Source organism: Arachis ipaensis, chromosome B03, assembly GCF_000816755.2.
Source record: "Arachis ipaensis cultivar K30076 chromosome B03, Araip1.1, whole genome shotgun sequence".
Lineage (NCBI taxonomy): Eukaryota > Viridiplantae > Streptophyta > Magnoliopsida > Fabales > Fabaceae > Arachis > Arachis ipaensis.
In genome coordinates, this window is record NC_029787.2 from 107,832,934 (window position 1) to 107,841,038 (window position 8,105).

At 38.2% G+C, this 8,105-nt stretch overlaps 1 long non-coding RNA gene across 4 annotated transcripts in view; it reads left to right on the top strand.

The window, feature by feature from the left end:
- LOC110270282 overlaps positions 4,724–8,105 on the top strand; it is a 6,543-nt gene continuing 3,161 nt past the window's right edge. The window contains exons 1-5 of one of the 4 annotated variants that reach the window (XR_002359648.1): positions 4,724–5,574; positions 5,672–5,712; positions 6,036–6,180; positions 6,346–6,402; positions 6,591–6,676. This is a non-coding gene — a long non-coding RNA (uncharacterized LOC110270282). Of the gene's footprint in view, positions 5,575–5,671; positions 5,713–5,737; positions 6,181–6,345; positions 6,403–6,590; positions 6,677–8,105 lie in introns of those variants that run through there. The other 3 variants (XR_002359649.1, XR_002359646.1, XR_002359647.1) reach the window with 3 other exon arrangements.

Sequence of the window (8,105 nt, forward strand, 5' to 3'; positions counted from 1 at the left end):
CCACAATGGGTCAGGTTGGCAACCCTACCCAACCGGGTTAGATCGGTTAGGTACATGCTGCCACCCCTAGTTGACAAGGATCTTTTTGTAAATATGCACATCTAACTTTGTTTCTGTCATTTGAATGATAACTTAAAATCTTTAGTCGTTGTCCTGGATCTGCTATAAGAATCTCTACTTTGAATTCTAAAAACTTTCTTTTGTTAGAATAGATCGATGAATTATTTTGGGATCCAATCTCCAACGAAGATGTTATTTTGAAATATTTTTTCATTACTAAACGGATAAATTTATAAACATAAGTTAATTGATTAATAAAAATAATTCACAATTTCATACAAATTCAAGAGTACAATATAAAATTATAAATACAAAACATAAATCAAACAATAAGAAAAAATACACAATAATATAATATCAAATTAAGAATGTGGATAGTAAAGAAAAAAATTCAAGAATGTAGATGCTGCACAACAGAGCTGCAATGACCGTGAGACACCAAGGTGGAAGCCACTAATTGATTATAGCAAATCTCAAAAATGACTACCCCACAATATTGTTCCTCATCTTATAATACCTTCCAATAAGAAGATCCACTATAAAAATCATTCAAATTAATTTTCAGCAGCAACAAAATGCATCATTCTAATTCAATTATACGTTAGTATGCACAAAGATAAATCATTCAATTATTCAAACATTAGCAACAAAGAACAATATCACAATTCACACAATCTTTGTCAAAATCAAATTCTTATTATTAAATAAGATAAAATCAAATTTTACTAAATAAAATACCAAATCAAAAAAATGAAAAAAGCATATTAGTGAATCTGTGAATGTACCAACTTATAACTACCAAGAGTCCAAGACTCCAATCTCTAGGAGGTAGCAGCCAGCAACGGTGCAGTGCCCAACAGGTAACATGGATAAAAATAATCGAGAAGCTGAAGACAGAAGAGGTTGGTGCGGCCAGTTCTTGGAGTGGCTAGAAACTGAGGAGGCAAGACTCAAGACTCGAGAGACGATGACGGAGTGGCAAGAGAGTCAGAGACGATGACAGAGTGGTGAGAGACGACGATGGAGTGGGTGAGTGGGCGAGTGGTGAAAGACAATGACGTAATGGCAAGAGAGTCAGAGGCTCACAGATGATGACGGAGTGGCAACTGGCGAGAGACAAAGAGGAACACAGAACAAACAATTCACTGCGAATAATGGAGTAGCCGAGCAGCGACGCAAGGAGAAAAGCTACATGACAGCGAGCCAGCAATGTCAGCAACATCATGATAGTAACGCGGGGCAGGTGGGCGGCAACAGTGACACGGCGATTCAGAGTAGAGAAAGAAAATTGAAAAGTGGGAGAAGAAGAAAGAGAAGCGTTAGAGATTTGAGGAGTTGGGTCAAAATTAATGCTGCAGTGAGGAAAAATAACCTTTCAAATTGAGAACTACTTAGTAATTTTTAAAATTTCACTGGGGGCACTTGCCCCCATTACCTACTGAATACATATGTTCCTGCCTGGGGTGATTATATGTGGTGGCATGATGTGCACCGTAACTGGTATGACTTGTGGAGGGCACCTGGCCAGTCATAGTACATGGTGATTATTGATGGGGTTCCTGATCCTTGACCCACACAAGAGTATTGGACATGGTGGCAACAAGCATGTTGAGTTAGGTTTCTATCTGAGAAGGACGTGCTGGCTAATCCAAGGGGCTATGACACCGCCTGAAAACATCCTCCCAGTTGCCCTGGGACAAAGGGATGTCTTAGACCTTCCAGCAGATGCTCTAGATCGTAGACGATGGACAAGGAGGTGTGTTAAAGATGTTGTTCGGAGACCAGCATGGAAGGTCCGGGATTAGCGAGTGAGGCATTCAAGTGCAGATGATCAGTTGTAGGATGAGGATGCTAAGTATGCACTCCTAGAGGACGTTGGTGAGGATCCCACTGGAGTGACACAGGGTGATATTCCATCGCGCAGATTCTTTGCTGGGCATGAGGTGGAAATTGCAAGGGAGTTCATGCTATGGTCCTTATTAGGGGCACAACAGCACGATGACACCTTTACTTGGGATCAGGCTGATTTCGACATCAAAATACGCCAGCTTATATAGTTCGGTGAGATGTACTAACTTATGACTACACCGAGGGATGTCATGGATTATCTGGAAGATTTTTATCGTGATAGAAGAGACCATGATGAGCAACAGGGAGATCAGCCAGCTACTTCTTGGGTCCCCATGTACACTTTGCCGATGGTACCATATAGACTTGGGCTATCTACAACTCCTGGTTTTCAGCAATAAACTCCTCCGATGGGGGACTATACACAAGCTTACCCCACATATGAGGCTGATGCAAATTGAGCGGATAACTCGATAGGAATTATGGCTCCACCCTTCTAGAGGCTCCACCTCCTCTACACTAAATACCGATGCTTGACGATCATAGTGGGTGACTCTCATCATCGGCAGACTCTCTCTGTTCTTCTCTATAGTTGCTAACAATCACTATCAGAATACCTTACCACCTTGTAGTTGAACATGCACTCCATGACCTTTGTACACAAATAGTTGTTGCAACCTCTCATAAGTTGCCCTAATAATGGCCACCACAGGAAGGTTTTCCATTCCCCTTAATATAATATTGGTATACTCTAAGAGATTCGTCGTCATGTGACCATACTGACGACCTTCATCACAATGCTAGAGCCATACATCCTTCTTATTAAACCTTAGAGCTAACTATAATATATCCCTTGATAACCCCCTAAGGTGTCCAAGTACCAGTCACAACCCTCTTTACTTGGGCTATACACTGCAGTAATAAGATATCTCTTGCCCCCAGTCGATTTAAACCGAAAATTGAAGTTGGAACTCATATGACGCATGCAATAAGTATGGTGTGCTGTTGGAGGATATCAACCATAGTTGGGTGTATTCAGGGCAGCACATATGGCTTACGATCTATTAGATATGAGAAGAAGTCCATATTGCGGAGTAAGGTGCTGCCTCAAATTTGTTAGAAAAAATAACCATCACTCAGTGCACTCAGACTCCACTACTACAAAAGCTATGGGTAGAATGTTTGTTATTACCATATTGGGCCACAAAAATTAACAGCACACCCTCATACTTGTGGTATAAATGTGTCCCGTCAACCAATACAAAAGGCTTGTAGTACTTAAACTCCTCAATACACTGAAGGAATGCTTAGAAGACCTTATCATGGCTATAACCATTGCTAACAATGTTGCTGTTGTAATAAGGAACAGCAACACAATCATGTATGGTACTAGGGAGGTATTCTTGCAAAGCTTGTAATATGATGGGAAACTTGTTATACGACTCTTCCTAATCACTATAAATCTGAGTAATCACCTTTTGCTTCGCCATTCACACCTTTCAATAGGATGGCTTGAAATGATAACTCTGTTGCGTTGCACTTTTTATTACTAGGATAGAAACAAATGGTTCAACATGTATTATTAGCAGGATGACAATGCAAATTAGACTATTATCCAACTGAGTATGGTCTTGAGACATGATTAGTTCCAAACAGGTATGTGGCCTTCCAAACTTACGTACCTCCCTACAAAATTACTCATAGATCTCAGCATCTAATATATAACACAATCAACATTACTTGTCAATTTCATAAAAGGCAAAAGACAACATTTACTAGTAGTTCAAATTCTATCAAAGTGCTACAGTAAACTCTATGGATACCCAGTAGAGAATTGCTTGTACCGACAATGGTATTTCAGGCTATCCGACCCCAAAATTCTATATTCAGTGTTCCTTCGAATGTTGTAGTTCTTTACTACCATCAGAACAACATCACTACTCTTGAACCTATGACCCACCTGAAATTTGACACTTTTCCATCGCCAAGGTTGAAAGGATCATCCAGCTACATTGCGTTCAAATTCAAAATGTGATAACGACTTGGAACTTTTGATAATTGTGAAATGATCAAAGCGGGAGGAAGAAGAGACCAAACACCCCCACTTGTTGGAGTCTCCGGCACATACTTCTTAGAGAAATCACTCTCGTTGGATGACTTAGTTTCGGCAACATAATTCGAATCAGAGTCACCCTCGTTCTCTTCGACACTATCTCGATGTTGGGTGAAGTGAATTGATCATGCCTCTAACGGGACTACCTGCGAGATCGAAGAGGACGGCCCATAACATGTTGCGGCATACCACTCCATCACATATTGTGGCATTAGCCTAGCATGTACGTCTAACATTACCCTCACATGCTGATCAGTTTCGAGCCAAAATATCTTGTTAATAAACCCTCCACTCAACAGCACTGATAAAAAGCTATATGCAACTCTCCCAACCTCTTTGAAACCTATTGTCCCATGTCGTTCAATATGACATTCTTTAATGTATCTAGAGAATCAACACATCAAGTTTGAATTATACTCAAATATCACATATTCTTCACCATTTCTTGTTATCCCGTTGGGATAAATTACTATAAAAAAGAACTGATTATAATAGAGAGTAGAGAGATGGATATAGTATGACTAATGGTTGAGTCAAAAAACTCTTTATATATAGTTTTCTTTTGGATGTAATTATACATTTAGATAATTAGACACATATCTTGAGTATTATAATTCCATTTCTTTTACACATGTATCTCGGGTATTGAATACTCATTTTTTGCTTTGTATTATATCTCATCCAAGATACATAAAGGTAAAGCTTATTCTCTCTGTCTCTGCACTGCTCCTTCTCTCTCGCTTCTAAGTTTCTCACTCTCTCTCTCTCTCTCTCTCTCTCTCTCCTCCTTCCTTCATCGTGTCAGTGTCTTAATCTCTCTATGGATCTCCTTCTTCCTAGTAAAAGCCAACAGAACCGTCTGATTCAAAACCATCACCAATCCCTACGAACCCCACCTAAAACACTAACCTTAGCAACTGGAATTCATTGTCTGAAAGCACAAAGGAGGAGGACGTGGTGGAGGCAGCAGACCTCTCTGAAATCCTCAACCCATGGAGACACAACAGGCGAGATGGACTATAATGGGGCGGAGGACGGCTCGAGACTTCTCCTTCTGAGGCAGTGACTCTCCCTCCGAAACGCAACAGCGTTGGATTGATCACACCAAGAGGGCGATGAGGAGTCAAAGAGGTGAGGTGGAGTATAACGGGGTGCAGGAGGGCTCGACGGGAACGGAGTTCTTCCTCTGATGCGGTGAGTGTGACCTCTGGCCGATGTGTTCTCTCTCTCCGTGGCCAACTTCCTCTTAAGGGTTTTTTGAATTAGTTCACCTCTCTTTCATCTCTGATTCTCCATTCCATTCCCCCTTTTCCATTCTCACTCTCAGGCACACAACACATCTAAAGCCCAAACCCAACCCGCAAAATTCTAGGGTTTGTGTTTGCGGTTCCATAATGTCTCAGAATGGGAAGCTCATGCCCAATCTCGACCAGCACAGCACCAAGCTCCTCAACCTCACTGTTCTTCAGCGCATCGACCCCTTCGTCGAGGAAATCCTCATCACCACTGCACACGTCACCTTCTACGAGTTCAACATCGACCTCTCCCAATAGGTTCATTCCGTTATCCACTCCTTTCTTTCATCGATTCCATTCTCTATCTCTCTCTCTAACGCTTTCTCTGTCTTCTTTCTGCGATTACCATTTGCAGAGCCGCAAGGACGTCGAGGGATCCCTCTTCGTTGTCAAAAGGTCTACTTTTTGTTCCTTTTCCTTCACCATTTTTTTCATATGCTTCCTGATCTGAGGTAGAGCACTATTTTAGTTATTAGTTGTGATCTTGCCCCTAATATTGTAGGATTTGGGCTTGGGTATTGGCTATTGAAATTCCACTGTAGTTGTTATGTTGCATTCAATATTGTGAGTACAGTGAAATTAGTAATTATGCAAGCTGTAAATATAAGCGTTGTAGACATTATCTTGTGGGTGAGGTATATACTTTGCTGCTACTGTACATGGTGGTTGAGAACTTCTAAATATCCCTATATTTAACCCTGGTCTGTCTGCATAAGCAGAAAATTTGGTGGAAAATCTTTTGGGGGATTTCGAGTATGAAGTTCAGGTTCCTTATCTATTGTATAGAAATGCTGCCTAAGAAGTGAATGGCATCTGGTTCTATAATGCACGTGAATATTGAGAGGTTGCAAATCTTTTTAACAGGTAATGAAACATGGAAATGCGGAGTTACACATAGATAGTTTACAATTTTTTTAATTATTATAATCGATATTGTGACTTATGCCTTAGTCTTACAGCAAAATTTTTTTTCAATTTGTATTATTTTCATGCAATTGTTTTATTCACCTAAAATTGGCTGGTTTTCAGGATCCTTAATGCATATGCTGAGGTGCCTCCAAAGTCAAAGGTGTCTTCTACAAAGAGGTAATAATACTATGTTTCTATCTGGCGCCATTACCTTATCCTGTTCCCATGGATTGTGGGGATCGTATGCCCCTAATTTTTAAGTCAATTTGAGTTGTTAATGCAAATAGTATGCCCCCAATTTTTAAGTCAATTTGAGTTGTTAATGGTTTTAAAATTATCCACTCATGTCTATCCGGTAAATGTAGGTTTTCTCATTTTTGGATCCTCCCAATCTATGCAAAGCTGCGCCAGTGTTTGTACGCAGTGGAACTCCCGATGAACATAATCACGGGTATTCCATTTAGATTTCTTGCATGATTTTATAAGTAAGGATATCTTGTGTGTAAAAATTTCTTTATGTATCCCTTACAATTATTATCCACATGGAAATTTTTAAAATTGGGTCTTATCTTCTGCCTGCTTATATTATGTCTTAGTTGATGTAAAAAGCCATTTTTTCCGGTAATAAAGGGGTTAGTTTCTTTTGTTTCTTCCCCTACTATTCTAACTTTTAAGGCCTTACTTGTTTTTCATCTGAATCTAGCTATTTGTGTCTCATATTCGAATCCAATGATTGGTAACTTGATTGGCATGGAAGATCAATATTATTTGAGTTTTGCAGAAAGAAAAAGTTTTGTCTTGCCAATCCATGAATATATCATGAAAGTAGGTATGTGAGGGTTTTGGGTTCATTTAATTTAAGTTTATTTTGGAATTTGTTATTGTTGTTTTTTCTTTTATTTCTGAGCATGATGTTCGATATGGTTCAATTTCAACTGTTGGCTTCCTCATTTGCTTCAGATTGGAGCTATTTATCTCTTATATTTCTAATCATTGAATGATACCTTTTTATGCATTCAATTTTAAAAAATTATTATGGTAAAAAAAGTGTAAAATTCTTTAAAAATCCATCTGGTGTAATTTCAGCCGCTGGGTTCTTTTATTTTATTCTTTGTTGTTTCTCTGATCCTTTGGTCTTTATTTTCTAGGGTACCTATTTTATGAATCCATATTTTGTTTTCCTCTTTTCTGACGAGTTATGAGTGATTGGCATGATGGATGACGATTTGCTTTTGTTGGTCCGCTTTAGTGTTTGCTTTTGTTGATTTGATTGATGATGGTAAATTAGATTAATCTTTGAATTATTGATTCCCGATTTTTTTTTGGGTATTTAACTAAATAAATAATTAGCATTGTTGTTCTGCCTTTTTTTTTCACCATTTGATTCGCACTGGAACTCTTAACTTTTATTTTTTTAACTCTTAAATGATTAATTTTTATGAATTTATATTTAAAAAACTTCTGTACTAAAAATTAGAAAATTCTATAAAAATCAATCCAATGCACTTTCTTTCTATTGAATCTGTAACACCAAATATCTTTTCTTTGCCTTTTCATATTCTCCTTTTATATTAGTTACTTTTTTATTATTTCATTCGTTATTATTATTACTAAATGCCGTTTAACAAGTTCGGATCTTCTTTTGCCACAGTCATTGACTAATCATTGGCATGTTTGTGCATTTACTAGATGTCATTTGTTTAGTGTTCTCTTTTTAGGGATAAAAAAAAAGAAAAATAAAAAATAAGCATCATCTTATGGCATATGTAAATTTTTATGTATACTGTGATCTGTTGATATATGAAAATATATAAGAGATTAATTGAGTTTTTTGGAAGAAAAAATAAAGAATAAGACTTGATTTCCTTGATGTTCCGTAT